The sequence below is a fragment of the Panthera pardus genome, unplaced genomic scaffold (genome assembly GCF_024362965.1).
Source record: "Panthera pardus isolate Hobbes unplaced genomic scaffold, ASM2436296v1 HiC_scaffold_22, whole genome shotgun sequence".
In the NCBI taxonomy this organism is placed as follows: domain Eukaryota; kingdom Metazoa; phylum Chordata; class Mammalia; order Carnivora; family Felidae; genus Panthera; species Panthera pardus.
Window position 1 is genome coordinate 52,605,158 of NW_026526788.1, and position 21,241 is coordinate 52,626,398.

Sequence of the window (21,241 nt, forward strand, 5' to 3'; positions counted from 1 at the left end):
TTTTATACTCTAATTCCCTCTCAAACACTTACCATGTGCGTTAGAATTGTAAGGACTGAGAAATTCTGTGGTAACCCCGCATTTCCCAAACTCATCACAGAACATCTCCCTTACTCAGTTTTGGTTGTATTACATGAAACATACTTTGGGAAATGCTTCTTTAAGCACCCTCTAGATGTCTATCTTTGACGGTTTGGAATCAATATATTTTTAAAATAATAACCCAGATAATAAATACATAGAAGAAATACGAATTATATGTATAGATGACACAAAGCTCCGAGTACCTAAGATGATAGAAGACAGAATCAAAGTGTTCTTAGTAGGCTTGAGTGATAAGTGAAAGTGAACAAAGTTAAATTTAGCAAGGAAAATATTAAATACTGTTTTTCACTTTTTTTTTTTAGAGTAATCTCTACACCCAGCATGGGGCTCAAATTCATGATTCTGGGATCAAGAGTCGCTTGCTCTTCTGGGGCGCCTGGGTGGCTCAGTCGGTTAAGTGTCCGACTCTTGATTTGGACTCAGGTCATGATTTCATGGCTGCTGAGTTCAAGCCCTGTGTTGGGCTCTGCACTGATAGCGCAGAGCCTGCTTGGGATTCTCTCTCTTTCTTTCTCTCTGCCCCTCTCCCACTCGTGCTTGCTTGCTCTCTCTCTCTCAAAATAAATAAATATTAAAAAAAACCAGTTACATGCTCTATTGACTGAGCCAACCAGGTGCCCCCTGTATTTAATATTTTCAAATTAAATTTTTAAAAATACAAGATGTAGAAAATCTGACTTATAATATGAAAAAGGTCTGGTAGTTTTAGTTAATCTCAAATGAACCAACAGCGTGCTAGGAATTCTTAGACTGCATTAGTTAAGTGTCATATTTGGGTTAGACTACCGTGCTTTGGGGCTGTTAAGATGGTGCCTTGAGTTTTGCATAGTGATTTAGACACACATTGCAGAGATACAGAGAAAATTCCAGCTCTAGTGAGGGACCAGATACCTTGTCATAGGAAGAGCCTTTTAAAAATCTGGGAATATGTAGTCTAAAGCCTTAAAGGAAAAATCAAATATGTATTTCCTGTTAGCCTGGGTATGAGTCAGGAATTACCATTGTTTTCTTCCTATGACAGTTCTGTGTCATAAGTGACCTTATAATATTCCTTTCCCCATCTAGGATTATATCTGGTTTTCAAGTATTTGATTTTAGGCAAACTAGGGGAAAAAGGAGTAATCATTCCTCTGAAGAATCTGAATTACACAAAATATATTTGCATCTCATAACACTTTTCAAATAGATGCTTTATTGAAGTATAACATACATTCAGGCAATTCTTGAGTGTACTGTTGCTGATTTTCACAAATTGAAATAATCTCGGTAACGTCCAGATCAAGAAAGAAAACTTGAGCAGTAAGTGCCTCAAGAGACCCTTCCCCTTACTGTTCTTTCAGCCATTACCGTTCTCCCTCTCAAAGAGTAACCCCCTCATGACCTCCTGACACCACAGATCAATTCAGCCTGATTTTGAACTTTGTATACATGAAATCATGTAGTATTAATTTTTTAGAAGGTTCTGCCTTCTTTTGCTCAATATGTTCGTGAAATTTATACATGTTGTTACATGTAGTTATGGTTCCTTCATTCCCTTTGCTGTGCAGTCTGTCATCATACAAAACATACCATAATTTATACATTCTACTATTGATAGATTGCAGTTTTATTGTTACAAATTGTACTAACATGACATTTGTTTGCATGTTTTTGGGTAAACATACAGGCAAATTTCTATTAAGGTGTTTACCTGGGAGTGGAATTGCTATGTCAGGGGATATGCATATGATCAGTTACAATAGATACTGTGAAGCAGTTTTCCTAAACAAGAGTACTAGTTTATACTTCAGCCAGCAGTGTAGAAGAATTCTTACTACTCTACATCCTTGTCGTCATTTGGTATTATCTGCCTCTTCCTTTATAGCCATTCCAGTGGGTATACAGTATTTTACATTGTGGTTTTAATCTGCATTTTTTAAATTTGACTTATAAAATTGAATCCCTTTTCATATATTATTGTTCATTTGGGTTTTTTAAATTTATTTTCATTTATTTTGAGAGAGAGAGCAAGTAGGGGAGGGACAGAGAGAGGGGGAGACAGAATTACAGGCAGGCTCTGTGCCACCAGCACAGAGCCTGATGCGGGGCTCAAACTCACAAACCATGAGATCATGACCTGAGCTGAAATCAAGAGTCACCCAGGCACCCCTATTACTGTTCATCTGAATATCCTCTTTTGTAAGTAACCTGTGCAGGGATTTTTTTTTTGGGGGGGGCCTTTTTTTTTTTTCCTATTGGATTGTCCATTTCTTACTTATTTGTAGAAGTTCTTTGTCTATTCTGAATATGAGTCCTCTGTCAAATATATGTATTCCAAATGTCTTCTGCTCTGTGATTTGTCTGTTTACTCTTATTGGTGCCTTTTGATGAAAAGAAGTTCATACTTTTAATGAAGTCCATTTTCCCCTTTATGGTTAGTGCTTATTAATGTCCTGTTTAGGAAGTCTTGCCTGTCCCTGAAATTATAAAGATATGTTTCTATTTTTTCTTCCAAAAGTTTTATTGTTTTACCATTCACATTTAGGTTTATAGTCCATCTGGAATTGATTTTTGAGCATGGTATGGAGTGGAGGCTCAAGATTCATTTTGTTCCATATGGCTATCCAATTGACCCAGCACCAATTTTTGAAAAGAACTGAATCTCCTAGCATTTTAATGTAAAGTAATTGTAAAATACAAGACTGTGAGATATAAATGATATGTGCTTCTAATGTACAAGTAAAATGGTTTCTATTGCCTTCCAGTTAACTATATGCTTATATTTCATGGTTCATGCCATTCCTCATGAGCAAATTAGTTGTAGGTTTGAGGTTTTTTAATACCAGCCTAACTATAGTCTTACCACATCAAAGGTATTTTTTAAAACAAAACAATTCTAGAGTAAGTATTCATAACAGTGCAGGCAATGTAAAAGAAAAAGCTGAATTATAAGCCCACAAGGACAAGAATCATGCCTTTTTTGTTCACTGCTGCACATCCATTGCCTAAATGCTATTCTTGGCACATAGTGAACAATCAGTACATGTTGAATAAGTGAATGCACATTTTTTAGCTATACTCAAAAGCATTTTGGGGGGTACAGAAACACCTTTATTAGGAATTGAGATATTCTATGTAAGTTGATATTCTATATAAACTTATACTTGAAAAGCAGTAAATTTTATTTTTCTATTTCAGTTGTTTTTTGAGGAGAGTATTTGTAAAAATACATGATACATTTCTGTGCTTTGTCAAGTAAAACTGTAACAGACATTTCTTGATTTATCTCAGTCATCATTATGGATACTCAAATAGTAATATAAGTTATTTCTAAGAAATGTTGCCATCACTCCAAAACCAATTGCTTATTCTTTTATGGATAAAGAAATATTTTGGCCAGGAGAATTATAGGAATTTAGACAAAGGTAATATACACCTTAATTAAGTGATCAGCAATGACTGAATATAAAGCAGAATTAAATAAAGGAGCATTTATTAAACTAGTATTGTTTGGAACAATGAGTCAAGAAGAAAATAGATTAAGGTCAAATAAATTTCGGAAATCTGACATATTTTGTCCCTCTCTGTGAATTCATGATTTCATTAGCACATTAAAGGCTTTGAGAAGTCTTAGAGTAAAGGTGTTTCCCCTTTTGCCCCCAAACTTGTTTGAGTACTGAATACTTTTCACAAATGAAAATCTCTTACTGTCTTGCAAAGCAGCGTTCTACAGCACACAGTTTAACACTGAATTATGTGGACCACCATTGCATTCCTTTATAGATTCCTAGAGCTGTCTCATTAAGAGAGCTGCGATAGCAAATAGATGAGTCTTTCAATAGATAGATGAAATTTAAATATTAAAATGCAAATGATACAAAAATGATGAAAAATAGATTTTCAAGAGTAATTTGCTGTACTTCCCTTTAAAACAAAACAAAAAACATTTGGAGGATTTTATGAAGGGTGATAATTACCAGAGGATTAACGCTGCTTAGCTGCAGTAAACCAGTCAGTCAGTCATACAGAATAACTTGTTTTTAAGAAGCATGAAACGGTAACACAAGATTGCTCCTGAAGAATGAAAAGATTTAAGTGGGAAATTAAAATACCAGCTCATGTGGAGTTCAAATCCTAACAGTTGTCGGATTCCTTAGTGAATCATCAGGGCTATTGTTACTGAGCCACAGTATGCACGCAGGAAAATAAAGGATATATTTGCTACTTTTCTTCCTTTAATACACTGTATGCGAGATGGGAACATTTTGAAGGAGAGATTATTTGATAAAATGATCAAGGTAAGTTCTATATTTTGTTTGTTGTAAAGAGCGTCCCTTAGTGTTGAAAAGGAAATATAGTTGAAGTGACTTTTTTCCAGATTAATTGAACCTTTCCTTAAGACAGAAAATCTAATACTTGCCAAAATAAACACCTTAAAGCCAAAACTGCCACCAAAAAAAAAAAACCCCAAGAAAAATGAGTATTACTATTTAGTGGTACTAAAAATATGATGAACAAAGTTCTAAGTCCTTTAGAACTTGTAGAAATTTCTTGCCCAGATGATTTACTTTACACACTAACTTAGCTGTAAGCACCCACAGCTACAAAGCAAGAAGGGGTCAGAGACAAAAGCTACTTTGTTCAGCCGAACTTTTTAACTTGACCCCCAAGTCCCTCGCAGGCAAAGGAGGAGTTTTACACCTAAATATATTCTTACCTTCTGTTGCTTCTTTGATCCGACATAATTTAAAGAATACATTTTCAAAAGTCACTTTGTGACTCTAAGCAGGCATCTTTTTATTAAAGGTACCCACAGAAGTTTCTCTTCCTTCAGAAGAGTTCGTGGACCATTCTGAATATTAAATCAATTCTTTTTAGTTGAGTTTTCTTTTTTTAGGTAGGCTCCACGCCCATCGTGGGGCTTAAACTCACTGCCCCAAGATCAGGAGTTGGATGCTGTACCCACTGAGCCAGTCAGGCGCCTCAGTTTAGGTGGGTTTTTTTGGTTTTTGTGTTTTTTTTTAACTTTATCAGTTCCTGGAACTTGACTTTTTCTATTCATATCCTGATCCAGTATGATCTCATTTAGTTGGAACAACAGTGTAGTCTCTGCCGTTTTAAAGAGGCAACCATAAGCTTCTCCCTTTACAAATCTGTTTTCTTACTGTATATGTCATCAACACATAGGCCATTTTCTTCCCTGATGAATTGCAGAGCTGGGCTTCCCAGTACAGTGTGTGTTGCATGAGGAGACTAGGCAGCCATTCACCAGGGCTGTTCTTCATTTTCTACCACTTTGTAGAGAAATCTGTTAGGAGTGATTTGCAGCTTTGTATTGATTTTCTTTACACTCAGCCTTCAACTTCATTGACAGGAATTGGTGAAATGTAGATTGCATTGCATAAAGGCCCTTATATACCTGTGGATCAGAGATTCTAACCTGGGGACCATGGATTGATTTTAGGAGGTTCATGCAAAATTTTGTATGTATGGGGGCACCTGGGTGGCTCAGTCGGTTGAGCATCCGACTTCAGCTCAGGTCATGAACTCACAGTCTGTGAGTTTGAGCCCCACATCGGGCTCTGTGCTGACAGCTCAGATTCTGTGAGATCCTGCTTCAGATTCTGTGTCTCCCTTTCTCTCTGCCCCTCACTTGCTCATGCTCTGTCTCTCTCTGTCTCAAAAATAAATAAAAACAATAAAAAAATTTTTTTGTTTGTATGTACATTTTTCTGAGAAGAGGGTCCAGTGTTTTCAGCACATTGTCAAAGGCATTGTATAGGACTTAACAACAGTTATTCAGCTACCACTGCTCTAGGGAAGCCAAAAGCTGTCCAGACTAAGCCAGATCACCAAGAGCTATTCTATTTTGAGATATTTCTTCATTCACTGAACAAATTATGTGAGCACCTCCTCTGGGCACTGCTATTTAAATGCTGGGGATGCAAGCGGTGAACAAGATAGGCAAAATCCTTACTGTCACAATCTCATTTTGTTGGAGGAAGATCCACAACAGTGATGATTGCTAAATAGTTTCAGATAGAATTTTAAATAGATTTCGATCCTGTGAGAACAGAACCGGTTAGTGTTAAAATCACTGGCGGTAAGGTGGACCACTTTGTATTGGGTTCTCAGGGAACACCTTTAAGGAGGTGGTATTTTAGTAGATCTGTGAATGCCGTTGAGAAATAGGAGGAAATAGCTTTCCTAGCAGAAGGAAGAAAGAGCAGATGCAAAGTCCTAAAGTGCTGCCTAGAGAGAGAAAGGATAATAGTATGGCTATAAATTAGCATGGGGAAGAAGTACACATGCAGTTGGGAAGGTTATCAGAGCCAGGTCGTATAGGGCCTTGAGGGCCTTGTGAGGTAGTTTGGGACGTTGAGTATGATGGGAAACCATTCAAGGGTTTTCAACAAATTAGTATCATACTCTGATTTACATTTTTAAAAGATTGTTCTGGCTGCTCTGAGGAAAGTAGATTGGAAATGGACAACATGAGAATCAAGAGCAGATGATCATTTTGGTAGTCTAGGCTACAGATGCTAGATTGCCGTTAACTAATTACTAATGATGTGGTTCACTATATTTCACAGTGCCTTCATGTAGACTCAGAAGTTGCTGTCTTCATTATTGGAATTAGTTGCATTTATCCTGAGTAACTAGTATTCTAGTAACCGAAATACTGTGAGTTACCTCAATATATTTCCTTTATTGTTAAAAATAGCTTCACTGCTTTATAGCTAGCTGTATAGGATAGCATCACATACATTTTGTGTACCAACATCTTCTATTCTACCTTCACTTTCTTTCGGCCCTGAGTTTTCTCGATTATTAAGTTGTGTTTATCTTGCAAGTATTTTTATAAGTTGCCCCTTAAAGCCCCTTTGGAAGAAGACAGCATGTAAATCAACATTTGTTAATGGAATGCTAAAACTGTCTGCGTTATATGTACGGATTTTCACTTCTTTCTTCATTTACTCATTCATTTATTCAGCAAATGTTTATTAAGTGCCTCCTATAGCCAGCCACTGAGGAAATAGAATTGAACAGTAGACAATAAAATAAGGACTAGACCATTTGAGAGATGAGTTAGTTGGTATCAGTGAAGATAAAGTTGAAGATTAGTAGGTTCAGAAAGGTATCTTGGCTAAAGGATAGAAGTTAAGGAGTGAAAAAAGAAAGCTGCTGAAGTATCCAGATGGTGTGTTGACGAGGACACTCTTGTAGGAAATCAGGAAATAGGATGGAGTCCTACTTCTCTTAATAACTATTATATGACCTTAGGAAACTGTTTCCTGAACTGTTTCAACTATATAGCTTAATGGTTTAATGAAGTGTGTGGGGAAAAATATTGTACAGTTTACTTCTGAGAGGGATGTTTTCCATGGTGTGCTTAATCTTCATTGCTAAAATTAGTGAATTATGTGAAGCGTGGGTTGCACAGATGCCATTAATTGATTGAGTTGGCAGTTACCATCTCTGTACTTCCCACACTTCATCAGGGTGATGGTGAGGCTGGTGTACCAGATCTGCATCATGGTGAACCATGAGGAGCGTAGGTCCTTGTAACAGTATTGCCTGGTAAGGGAAGTACCCTGGGCACCCCCCTCCTTGTTCTCATTATTCCCTCACTTCCACTCTTTTATACATAGTCTAATAACCCCTCTCTACCACACCCCCAAATGGTTATAAAGTTTAGGAAAGAAGTTCAGATATACTTTACCATAGAAAGATAGACAAAGCCTGATAAATACATAGGCTTGTGTTTGATTTAAAATGTACAACTTTGGAGTCTACCTAAAGGGACATGAACAAGACTTGGAGGTTATGAAAGAATTGTTTGGCCATAATTCTTATTGTGGAGACTGGGCGTCTGCCAAGACTTTACTTTGAAATTTCTGTCTTCTGTTTCTAATCTTAAGGCATCATAACATACAATTCTTTTGCCACTAGTCCAGTTTGTTCTTTTATGATGAGGAAGGAGGCACTTTTAAATAACAATTATTTCCACTATAATTAAACAAATCTTCTTTTGTTTGCATTATATTTGTTACTATATTGTATACACACTCTGCTTGCTTAAACTTGTCCCTGTGACTACTTCACAGGAACTTTGTTCAGAAGTTTTAAAGTCTTTGACTTCTTAAAGTATTAATGGGATTTGCCAAAGTTGTAGTATCCGAATGCTTGACTAGGTAGAGTAGCAGGACAACAAGCTTGTTCACACAGCTCCTCCAGCAAACGTTTTTTTTCCTTAGACAATCCTAAATTCATTTGAAGTGCCAAAGAATTAAAGGAAGATGTCTCTGGGTTTACTCTTGAATATAACAAGACCAGACATCTCACAAAATTTACCTTAAGGTCCAGATATTAGAAAAGTATGCTGCCCTTTGCAAGAGCTTAGATTATGAAGGATTAGTCTGAACCTAAATGACTTTTGCCTTTTTGTCCCTTTTTGTTCCAGTGTCCTAATTCTGGAGGTTTACAGTTTATTGCTTAACTACATATGTGATTTATGCTCATACCTTCAGTTATTGATATAACTTTTGACTGCATAGATTGTTGTGGTTGTTTTGAGGATAAAGGTTGGAGCTGTTTTGTAGTTTGGAAAATTACCCTCTAAAATAATTTTTTGAAAACCAGAAAAATAAGCAGACCAACACCATAATATTTACAAAAATAATACAATGCTCTTTGGTTTTCTTTTGATTTTTATTTTTAAGTAATTATAGACTCACAGAAAGTTACAAATATAGTTCCATAAGGTCCCATGTACACTTTACCCAGCTTCCCCCAAGGTGACATTTTTTTCTAAGTTTATTTATTCATTCTGAGAAAGAGAGAGAGCATGCATGCACACTCGAGTGGGGGAGGAGCAGAAAGAGAGAGAGACTCCCAAACAGTCTCCGTTTGCACTGTCAGCACAGAGCCTGGTGTGGGGCTCAATCTCACAAACTGAGAGATCATGACCTGAGCCAATATCAAGAGTCAGATGCTTATTCAGCTGAGCCACCTAGGTGCCCTTCCATTCAGAATTATTTTTAAGAGAAGTACTTAACTTAGCAATAGGATTATAAAGAAAAGTATCAGATTTACAAGAAAAAATTATACATATAAGTGTGTATTTGGGAAAATATGGAATATTTCTTATAAATATTACATGTTGTGATTAATTTTGAGGTGCATTTTTCAGTGTGTTACACAAGGAGTAAATCTTTGTCTCCATAGATGGAGAATTATAAGTTCATGTATAATGTAAAGAGAGGCAATCCCAAATTTAATCATCAATACTCGTGGTATTTTTTTTTTTTTCACTGAGAGTGATAGGTTAAAATTTTTAGAATTGTCTATCAGCAGTAAAGAAAGGATAGTGATAGCTGGTCTTTTATAAATATTATGCATCCATTAAGTATTAGATATAAACTCCATATTGACACTGTGCAACAGGGAACGTTATTCTTCTCTCAACATTAATTCACGTTTTTGCCAAACTCCTTATTATTCATTTATGAGAACTATTTTTCCTTGCAAGTGCCTGGGTGGCTCAGTTGATTTAGTGTCTGACTCTTGATTTCAGCTGAGGTCGTGATCTCTCAGTTCATGAGATTGAACTTGCTTGGGATCTTCTCTCTCCCTCTCTCTCTGCCCCTCCCCTCCCCTCCTCATTCTCTCTCTCTCTCCACCCCCCCCTCTCTCTCTCTAACTAAATAAACTTAAAAAGAAGAAATTTATTTTTCCCTGATAATTGTTTTATTTATTGAATGGAAAAAAATTTTTCTATTATAGATTTCTGCAAGTTGAAAGGATAGTTAATGAGAAGTTTAAATATTTAAATGCTTTGTCAGAAAAAACAGCAATAATGCACTGTTTAACATACTAATGAGTATTAAAACTAGAACCACCATATTCACTATTATGATCTTTTCACTGTATGAAACAAAATTCTCTAGACTGCCTTTGTACTATTTGCCATATCCAGCGTGAATCTACAACAGTGTTCTAAAAAACTTTACCATGCATTCTTTTTGAAAGCTGATTGGTTATACATACAAATAAAAGAAAATCTTGTGTAAATTAAACCATCCTAATCTGGTTGTTTTAAGCACTTAATTTATAAATTGAGGAAATTAGATCCTAATCCTACTTTACATATAAATTTGAACAAGACATTTAATCTTTCTGAAGCTCAGTTTCCCTTTTATAAAGTATAGAAAAGCCTGTACTTCACTGGAATGAGATGTTCAAGTGAAAAGCTGTACACAGATACAAGTAATGGTCTGAAATGGAGATAAAGAAAAATTAACAGTAGGTGATAGTGAACTTTGTATAAGACTCTTATCAGTCTCTCAGGCCCCCTTGTAGGTAATCTGTGTGTGAAAGAGCCCCGGACTCAAACAATTTGTTTTTTGATTTTTTAAAAGTTTATTTATTTATTTTGAGAGAGAGAGTGTGTGCAAGCAGGGGGGAGGGGCAGAGAGACAGGGAGAGAGAGGATCCCAAACAAAGCTCCACACTGACAGCACAGAGTGCAATGTGGGGCTCAGTCTCACAAACCGATGTGGGGCTCAGTCTCACAAACCGAGAGATCATGACCTGAGCTGAAATCAAGAGTCAGACACTTAACTGACTGAGCCACCCAGTCGCCCCATCAAACAATATTTTAAAAAAATTTTTTTTAATCAAACAATATTTATGCAGAGCTTTTCCAGTGGTTTAAATTAAAAGCTTTTTGTGTGTGTGTGCATTAATCTCTCTGCTTTTCCTTTTGTTGCAGAAAAGACACAGTCATTAAACTTCAGCTTCTCAAAGTTTTCTATGAAATATAATTTAGTTCAGTGCAACAAGCTTTTATTGAGTACCCTAAGGGAGAAGGAAGAGCTATTACCTTTGCCCTTGAAGAACTCATAACTTGGTTGGAAAGTGAAAGCAAACATACCCAAAAAACTAGGTGTATGTACATACTTCAGGCTTAGGAGTGAGACGTTAGGGGCCCGCAGAGCCACCCATCCTCACATTTAGATGGCTGAGAGAACTCAACACTGCCGATACTCAGGTAGCACTCTGAAGGGGTGCATTCCACCTCTGATATCCATAAAACCATATATTAAAAGAAATTTGGTGGGGTTTTTGGGTCAATAGTGACCTCTTAAGAGTCAAGTGGATATATAGTCATGATGAAAAGTTTTATTAATATATATTGAAAGAATGAAATTGCTGAAGGGATTATTTGATTTGAGAATTAATATTTTATAGTATTTTCCTTGAACTTCCTTCTTAGGTGTATATTACAGTGCTTAGTACTTAATAGTAAGTGACAGTTTAGTCCCTGGAGTGTTTTACATTTATAGTTCTCTCCTTCTTTGACTCTTATGTTTTCTTAAATGTCAGATCATCTTCCAGTTACCTTCAGTCTGTGATTCAGTGATTTTCATGGTCATGAAATCCTAAGGTTTGAGAATTGGAAGGCACGTAAGAAAATCTAACCAAACCTCCTACAGGTTCTCCCCTTAACCAGGCAGGGCTCTTGAGGCTGTTCCTGGTGTCTTGAGAACCTCTACATTCAAATAGAGGCTTCTTTGCCCTTTTGAAAAGCCACATGGCCGCCTTCACCACTTTTTCCTGAGACCTGGTGTCAGACACTGTCATTTCTGGCATTTCCCAACCATGCATCCCTCATTTTAGAAGATTAAAATGTTTGATTACTCAGTGAAGTTAACTACTTTCTCCCTACTCTTCCTGCTTTCTTATTCCCCTCCTTCCGGCCCTCCCTGCCTATTTCCTGTCTCATTCACTCATTGGTTTGTTTAACTCTGTATCTTTTTGCTTCTTCTAGCCCTCTTAGGATGTGCCATCTGAAGACATTCCAATGTAAACTTAGGCCCTACAGCTTCAGTGCTTTGGCAGAATGTTTTCTTCCCTCCGGTCTTAGAATTGTGAGGCTCTGCTAAACCAGTAGCCCTCTCTAGTGGTAACTACGCACTCTTTTATAGGCTGCACAGTGTGAAATGAGAGAGCCTGTTCTCTTAGCCCCCATTTCCATCTGTAGACCATTGTTCTTCCACTTTTGAGTGAGAGCCTCAGCCCCTTTGAGCTTCCTTCGTTCATCTCTATCACCATTAATCTCTCACTGTTACTTTTGCAATCGGTTTATCTGTATTCACATTCATCATTTTCCTTCCTTCAGACTCCTATGATAGGTAACCATTTTATTCAGGATTCTCTCGTCTTCCTATGCCCTTGACCCCATTTTTCTATGAGACTTGTTTCATTATTCATCTGCCTTTCCTTTGCTTTATCCTTTTCATAACTACCTTAGCTTAAAAACATGTTCAAATTTTTCCTGCCTGAGAGAGAGAGTGGGTGGGGGATATCTTCTCTAGTCTCATTCTAACTGTTTCTGATCTCTTTTTTTCTCCTTTGTATACTGATTCCTTAAAAGAATTATTTATAATTGATTGTTTCCTTATTTCCTCATGTCTCACTCATTCCTGAGTCAACTGTCTGCTTTGCCACAGTGCTGAAACAGCATTCACTTAGGTCACCCAAGGAATGCCACTAGACCTTTTTAGCCCTTACCTTATTGGTTCTTTCTGCTGTGTTTGATAATGTTGATCACTTCCTCTTTAAAATTCTTTCTTATTCAGGCATATGGGTGGCTCAGTTAAGCGTTGGGCTCGGGTCATGATCTCATGGCTGTGGGATCAAGCCCTGTATCTGGCTCTGTGCTGACAGCACAGAGCCTGCTTGGGATATTCTCTCTCTCTCTCTCTCTCTTTCTGCCTCCCCCCCTTACTCTCTCTCAAAATAAATAAATAAACTGAAAAAAAATTAAAATTCTCTCTTCTTCAAAGGCTACTCTCTTAACGTTCTTTTTATGTCTCTGCCCCCCAAATGTTGGTGTACCTGAGGTTTCTGTACTTACAACTCTGTTCTGTATATACTCTGTCTGGGTGAACTCATCCACTCTCCATCATATCTCTGGCACAAATGCTGTGTGCCTTAGATATATATGCAGTTGCTTGATAAACATTTCCACTGGGATATGTGTCCTACATCCTATGTGACCAAAGCTGTCAACACATCATCTTCCCTCATTCTCTAATCAGATCTTTTCATGTTGTCTGTTTTGGTTGATGGCACCACTCTGCCATGCCCCCCATTCAATCATCATGTCCTAGGGATTTTTCCTCTCAAACCCATTCTCCTCTTTCCATCCTAACTACCTGCCCTATTACCTATCCATCCGCTTCTCTCTTTCCCAGCTACCTACTTGTTTATCCCAGTGTATTTCAAGGTTATCACAACAGTTTCTTAATTATTTTTCCCATCCTTAGTTTTTTTCTCCTCAAATCCATTCTTCACAGAGCTGTTGTATTTATATATGTAAGTAATGAGTCTGACCATGTGAGCTTTCTTGTTTAAAAATTTCCCAAAGTTCCTGAACAAGGCATATATGTCCTTTTGTGATCTAGCCCCTGTCCTCTTCTCTAGCCTTTTTGTACTACTCCTTTACTGATAAGTGTAAGCAACATTAAAATGTATGACAGTCCCCAGAAGCACAACTGTTTCCCATCTTTGTGCCTTTACTCATGCTGTCCCACCTGCTTGAAATACCACTGCCTCTCCCTTGATTAACTTCTTTTTAAGACTCATTTTGGGTACTACCTCAGATGCCTTCTTGGGTTTACCTCTCACCCCCAAACAAGACTGGATGCTCCAATAATAACTGTACATAACTCCAGTGTAATTTGCACCTTTGTTCATGATTATGCTTATGTGAATATCTCTTCCATTACACTAAAGAACTGCTTGAAACAAAGACTGGGTCATCATCATCATTTCCCTGCTAGTGTCAAATAGAGTGCTTGTCACATGCAAATATGACTCCTTTGTTTTACAGAACAGGAAATTGAGACCCGGAGTTTACAACTCCCTTAAATGATTAATTCAAAATGAAAGTACCTTGATTTTTTTTTTTTAACTTAGTTGGGAGGGAATTGAATAGGGCGTAGAATAAATACATTGTAAATAAACACAAATAAATAAATAATATTGGTGTCATAAGAAACAGCACTTCTTATCCAAGTGAAATATAATCGGATAAGCAAATAATATCCATAGAATATTGATTAGGTGAGACATTGGAGGGGCTTGATTTTCCCAACCAAATGGTGACGGTCTCTAACATTCTGAAGCACCATAACCAAATAGCAGATATTTAAAAATTATTCCGAAAAAAAATGCTGACTCATTTTAAGTTGTAGTGTTTGTTGGATATTTTCTTAAAATCATCGAATACTCTCTTAATACCCCAGATGCTGACTAAGAGTGAAATTCCATTCATAGGGCACCTGGCTGGCTCAGTCAACAGAGCATGCGACTCTTGATCTTGAAGTTGTGAGTTTGAACCCCGTGTCCAGTGTAGAGATTACTTAAGCAAAACTTAAAAAAATAAATTTTATTGGGGTGCCTAGGTGGCTCAGTTCATTGAGCATCAGACTCTTGATTTTGGCTCAAGTCATGATCTCATAGTTGGTGAGTTCGAGCCCTGTGTCAGGCTCTGTGCTGACAGCATGGAGCTTGCTTTAGATTCTCTCTCTCTCTTTCTCTCTCTTTCTCTCTCTCTCTCTCTCTTCCCCTCCCCTGCTCCCTCTCTGTCTCTCAAAATAAGTATTTAAAAAATAAAAAGTATATTTCAATAATTCATTTCCAACTGATCTATGAATATTTAAAGAATGCTTCCAGCTTTCTTACATGTTTATTATTCCTCTCTCCCCTTCTTTGTCCTCCTAATTATCAATAAATTTTACCCCCTCAACTGTGTTGAGGGCACTGGGCCAACTGCTGTTTTATCTGTTACAGGGAAGAAACTCTTTTGGCTTGAGTTTTTTTGGCTTGAGTTTTTTTCTGATGGCCTAATGTACATTGCTAATACAAAGTGTCGATGGAAATAATTATTTTAACAGTATGACACAGGCTGTTTTGCTTAGAAATGTCCTAATTTCCTGTTTAGGTTATCCAGAGGTCAAGTAGGGATTTCTTTTTGCACTCCTATAATACAGATTCGCATCATGCAAGCATTGTAGCACTTAGATCACAATCTGTTTAATTCCATTGGCTGCATTCATGTTCCCAAGAAGATGAGACCTCCTCCTGCTGTTTGTATTTAGTTTCTCTTTTCATATTTTAATTCTGTAACCTGTAGTTAAGGTGTGATGCCAGTAGGTCTTTACCAATAGATGTTTTTTAACTAAGTTTCATCTTAAAGTTTGTCTGTTGGCCATTTTGAGGTTCATGTGGACACCTGCATTCATCAGAGTATCACAGGGTTGTCACCGTTACCCTGTCCCAGAAATCTTTTACTAATTAAGCACTCAGGCAAGCATCAGGCCCCAAAGTAAGCCATGGCTACCTGCTGTGTATTTCTACCTTAGTGAACCAGCTTCAGGGCAGTTTGATAACTGCCCTTTTTTTCAAATTTAGTTATGCCTTGAGGCTGTGGAAAAACTGAATTTATCTGTTGAAACTAAGCAGCAAGTGTTCTGACATGTTTATTGACCAAATTATTACACCTGGCAAAAGGTAATTACATATACAATCAGGTTTGGAAGTAACTGGATAATTAAGGGTTAATAAATTGGCTAGCATAAAAGAAATGCCTTTCAGATTCTACAAAAGTAAACTAAATAAATACTTTCTTAAATTGTTTGAATAAAGATTACAAAATCTTTATTTTTAAGATTTGAAAGAGAGAGACGAATGAGGATACAAGCCCCCTTAAATACAAATACTCACCAAGATAGTGTAATATTTGTCTTAAATGGAGACCACAAAGATTCTTATATTCTGTATTTCCATCATTCATAGTAGTCTAGCTAACTCTGCTTTCCTGTGGGAATCCATGGCAAAATGGTAAATCATCTGTATTTATATTCTAAGACATAAAACTGAGACCTCATCTCTAGAAAGCAGAACAAATGAGATACACATCTGAAATTCAGCTCCCCATTTCACCAAAGTGAAGTCTGGTTATGCAGTGACTGGAACTGGGTCTCCACTTTTGTCCCTGCCTACTAAGGAATTACCGTAGAAACTATTCCCCTTTTCCTCCTGAAGTGGTTGGGATTTCATGGTCTTGGTTTGTTTTATTAATTTCAAATGGCCTGAGTTCCATTTTATTTTATTTTATTTTATAGATTTTTTTTAAGTTTATTTATTTTTAAGAGACAGCGTGTGTGCAGGCACATGCATGCATGCAAGCAGAGGAGAGGCAGAGAGGGGGGAGAGAGAATCCCAAGCACACTCCATGCTGTCAGTGCAAAGCCGGTTTCAGGACTCAATCCCACAAACCATGAGATCATGACCTGAGCCGAAATCATCAAGAGTCAGATGCTCAACTGACTGAGCCATGCAGGCACCCCTTTTTAAAGTTTATTTATTTTTGTCATTTTAAAGAATAGAATGACAACGTGACTCTAGGGGCTGAAGTATCTGGTTTTAATTTTAGTTTAACTTTGCTTTTTCAAAAGCTAAAAGTCAGTATTTGTAACTAATGGCAAATTATAAATAATACACATTACTTGACTTCTTAAAGTTTTAGAGTAAAACGTATATGACTAATTTTTTGAGAGAGAGAGCAAGAGGGTACAAGTGAGTGAGGGGCAGAGAGAGAGAATCCCACAAGGGGCAGTCTCATGAGCAGCAGAGAGAGAGAGAGAGAGAGAAGCGGAGCTCGCCCAAAGCAGGGCTCATGCTCACCTAAAGTGGGGCTTGAACTCACGTGAAGCGGGCCTCAAACTCATGAACCGTGAGATCGTGACCTGAGCTGAAGTCAGATGCTTAAAGACTGAGCCACTAGGGACCCTATGACTAATTTTATTGAAGACTAAATGAGTCCATCTATTAGATTCTCCCAAGTTTTCATTTGTCTTATTTTACTTTTTATGTATGTGTGTGTGTGTGTGTGTGTGTGTGTGTGTGTGTGTGTGTGTGTATTTTGAGAGAGCGAGCAGGGGAGGGGCAGGGAGAGAGAGACTCCCAAGGGGGTCCACGCTGTCAGTACAGAGTCTGACATGGGGCTCAGTCCCACAAACTGTGAGATTGTGACCTGAGCCTAAACCAGGAGCCTGACACGTAACTGACTGAGCCACCCAGATGCCCCCACATTTGCCTTATTTTAAATCATAACTGTAGGGAGAGGAATATCCACTCAGATTCACAAAATTTTTAAAAAGTGGTTATTCCCTCTTCCTTTTTCTTCTTACATTTGCACTTTTAAAAAATGTTTTATTTATTTATTTTGGGAGAGAGAGAGCATTGCATGAGCAGGGGGAGGGGCAGAGAGAGAGGAGAGAGAGAATCCTGAGCAGGCTCCTCACTGATAGGGCATGAGATCATGACCCTGAGATCATGACCTGAGTTGAAAGCTCAACTGACTGAACCACCAGGTGTCCCTACCTGCAGTTGCACTTTAAAGGAGCACATAATGAAGCTCCAGCCTTGTCTAGCTTCCTTCATTCAAGCAAGTACTGTATCCTGGAGTATAGACACTTCGGCATGCAGTCTTTCTTCATTGGCTAATCCATATTGTCTTCCTTTGTTGTTTTAATTCTTACATAGTTTATGCAATCAGATCTTATTTCTCCATAGCTTCGAGGAAGCAAAATGACTTAGAGAATTGAAAGTCTAGTGAACACCTCTTATTATGAGTTTCATGGTTTGATTTTCTGAGTATTAGAAGTGAGAGCTTTATTGGTGAAGTCATTACGTAAACTACCTGTTACATAAGTGTGGCAGCTGATATAATGAATCTGGACAGAAAATCAAAGGTATGACTTGGGAATGTTTATTTAACATGCTCAATGGTGGTATCACTGGTTTACAAAAGGTAATCTCAGGAGCAGAACTTTAGTTGTGAAATATTTTTAGTTCATTTTTAGTGCATTTAGGACAAATTAAATCAGTCAATAAATAGGTTAGCTTTCAGAATAATTATAACATTATCAAAAATTCAGAGATTATTAATAGTTCACATTAAAGTAGATATCATAGCCATCTTATTAGTATATCAGAAGTGAGTTCACTGTAGACTCACAAAATTCTGTGTCAAAAGGTAACCTATGTAGTTTATCTCATTATACATTTACTTGGTGCCTACTGTATACCAGGTATGGGGCCAAATATGAAGATACACATATAAGCAACACAAACTGCCAGTTTTGAGGCACTTACAAAGTACACTATTAGGAGGAAGTAAAGGCAATATTTACTTCTCTAGCGGGTCAGCAGATGCATCAATATACTGTGAAAAATTCCATGATAGAGATGTGGCAGGTTCTCTGAGGACACGAAAGAGGAACAGAAAACCATCCCAAAATGTTCTGGGGAGGCTTCTTAAGAGAGGCAAGATTTAAATTTTAAGAGATTTAAATGTTATGGAATAAAGAGTTACATGGGTGGCAAAGAAGGGGAAGGGGACTCCACACAGAGAAGAAAATGAGCAATGTCTTGGGGGTCATCATGGTTTTTAAGGGAACTATTAGGAGTTCCTTGTATAGGAGTTTAAATTACAAGGCAGGAGAGGAAGCCAAAAGGTTGACCTTGTAGGGGCCAAGGGTAGGCCAACCCAAGATGAGCCACTTTGGCATGAACACTATTTTGCATTAAAATCAATTAAAACCCAGCAGATACAGGAAAACCTCCTTACCTCCCCCTCAACTGCCAGTTTGTACCAGGAAGAGTGCTATTAACAGCGATTCCCTTTCACCTAAGATACTTCTCTGCATAATAGGGCAACCTTTGTTTTCCAGACATCTCCTTTCACCTTCCTGCTAATGGTCCTTCTTCCCTTTGTATCCTCAGACCCTTCAGCTGTCTCTAGCTCATTTAAGGTTCATGTTTGCTCATTGTCTTTGAAATTTGCATGCCTGTGTAGATTCTCCATAGGTTAGTTATTTAATTTTCTCCACTTAATCTGTCTCATGTCAATTTGATTCTTAGTCCAGTTAGACCAAGATTTTTCCTCCTCACCAACCTGGAATAGGTAGGTGCAAGATCACCTTGCATGTCATATTAAACAACCTGAACTTTATCTTGAAAAAGTTGGGAAGCCATTGATGGTTTTAAGCAAGTGAATGGTGTGATCACATTTGTATTTTAGCTGGATCTCTCTGGAAGCAGTGTGGAGATTGATAGATCTGCATTATTAGAAGGGATAGCCAAGACCAAAGTCCCCAGGGTAGAGATTATGATACCTGAACTAAGACAGCAGTAGTAGTAGGGATGGAAAGTAGGAAGCAAGTGAATTCAAGAAATATTTAGGAGGTTAAATTGGCATGATTTGGTAATAAGTTAGATTCTGGAGTTGTAAAAGAGAGGAGTCAAAGCAGACCGTATGCACATTTCTGGTTTGGGTAATTAGGTAGGTTCTGTTGTTCACTGTGTAACCCACCTTTCAATATCAGGAAGCGGAACTAGGTATTCTCACGACCAAAGAAAAACAAGCCAAGTATATATGTAAAGGTATTATAAAAATCAAAGTCATACTCAACTATTTCAGGTAAATGTACCTGAGGAAACTATTTGAAATTTTCTTTCCTGTTTTGGAAAATATAGGGATTTTGCTTTTCAGAAATAGAGGCTAGAAAAATTCTTGATAATGATTTCATTAACATCTTTCTGCATTTATAAATAAATTCAAGGAAACTTTAGTTAAATATCTATTGTTATTTGGGTTTAAATATGTAGTATACATAATTTAAACCCCAATTGCCAAAGGATTATTTTAAAACTCAACCATATCAGAAATTAATGTCTTTTTCTTTTTTTAATTTTTGTTAGCATTTATTTTTGAGAGAGAGAGAGAGACAGAGTGCAAGCAGGGGAGGGGCAGAGAGAGAGAGGGAGACACAGAATTGAAGCAGGCTCCTGGCTCTGAGCTGTCAGCACAGAGCTGGATGCAGGGCTTGAACTCACCAAACCGCGAGATCATGACCTGAGCTGAAGTCGGACGCTTAGCCAACTAAGCCACCCAGGTGCCCCTCAGGTGTTAATTTCTTATATTACTAAATGGAGAGTCGAAAGATCCTCTTAAAAGTTTATGAAACAAGTTCTACTCCCAGGTATATACCCAAGAAAAATGAAAACATATATCCACACAAAAACTTGTATATGAACATTCACAGGAGTATCATTCATAATAGCTGAAAAATGGAAATAACCCAATGTCCATTAACTGATGAATGGATAAACAAAGCTGGTACCATACAATAGAATATTATTTGACAATAAAAAGGAATGAAGTACTGACACATGCTACAATGTGGATGAACCTTGAAGACATTATGCTAAGTGACAGAAGCTCCTTACAGAAGACCACATGTTATATGACCCCTGTTTGGAGAGTGACTGCTAATGGCATGGGAATTCTTTTGGATGAGAGAAATGTTCTGAAATTGATTGAGATGGCTGCACAACTCTGTGAGTATATTAAAAACCATTGATTTGTAGACTTTATTTTTTCTAATGCTTATTTTTATTATTAAGAGAGAGAGAAAGACAGGCAGAGTGCAAGCAGGAGAGAAGCAGAGAGAGGGAGACACAGAATCTGAAGCAGGCTCCAGGCTCCGAGCTGTAAGCACAGTGCCCAACGTGGGGCTCAAACCCACGAGCTGTGAGATCATGACCTGAGCTGAAGTCAGACACTTACCCAATTGAGCAACCCAGGTGCCTCTGATTTGTACCCTTTAAATGGATGAATTGTATTGTATGTGAAATATATCTCAAAGCTGTCTTAAAACATTTTTAAGGTGACAGGGGCGCCTGGGTGGCTCAGTCGGTTAAGCGGCCGACTTCGTCTCAGGTCATGATCTCACAGTCCGTGAGTTCGAGCCCCGCGTCGGGCTCTGTGCTGACAGCTCAGAGCCTGGAGCCTGTTTCAGACTCTGTGACTCCCTCTCTCTGACCCTCCCCTGTTCATGCTCTGTCTCTCCCTGTCTCAAAAATAAATAAAACGTTAAAAAAAAAAATTAAAAAAAAAACATTTTTAAGGTGACATAGCAAGAAGTTTAATTATATTTTATATTTTTATAATATATATTTTTATATATTATTTATAAAAGATTATATATATTTTATAAATTTATAAAAGCAAAATATG

At 37.5% G+C, this 21,241-nt stretch overlaps 1 protein-coding gene across 4 annotated transcripts in view; it reads left to right on the forward strand.

The window, feature by feature from the left end:
* EXOC6 (exocyst complex component 6) overlaps positions 1-21,241 on the forward strand; it is a 224,344-nt gene that overhangs the window by 192,204 nt on the left and 10,899 nt on the right. The gene's annotated exons all lie outside the window — the stretch shown is intronic.